The following is a 245-nucleotide window of genomic DNA, read 5'->3' as shown; positions in this document are numbered from 1 at the left end:
GCAGGTGCGGCCTCGCAACCCGTGCCTGAGCTGGTCAACGTTACCTGCGAGCCGCTCACGCCACCCCCCATGCCGCCTCCTCTCTGCCTCAGCAGCCGTCGCCGACGCAATTGCAAGTCAGGATTCTGCCATATCTCACTTGGCCGATGAACTACAAGAGCCGCGACGGATCATGGTAGAACCCGCACGGAACACTCCTGCGTCAGCTGTCGCATCAGCAGGCCCAGGTGGTACTCCGTGCCGCC

Source organism: Macrobrachium rosenbergii, chromosome 26, assembly GCF_040412425.1.
Source record: "Macrobrachium rosenbergii isolate ZJJX-2024 chromosome 26, ASM4041242v1, whole genome shotgun sequence".
Taxonomy (NCBI): Eukaryota; Metazoa; Arthropoda; class Malacostraca; order Decapoda; family Palaemonidae; genus Macrobrachium; species Macrobrachium rosenbergii.
Note: the sequence above shows the minus strand (reverse complement) of the source record.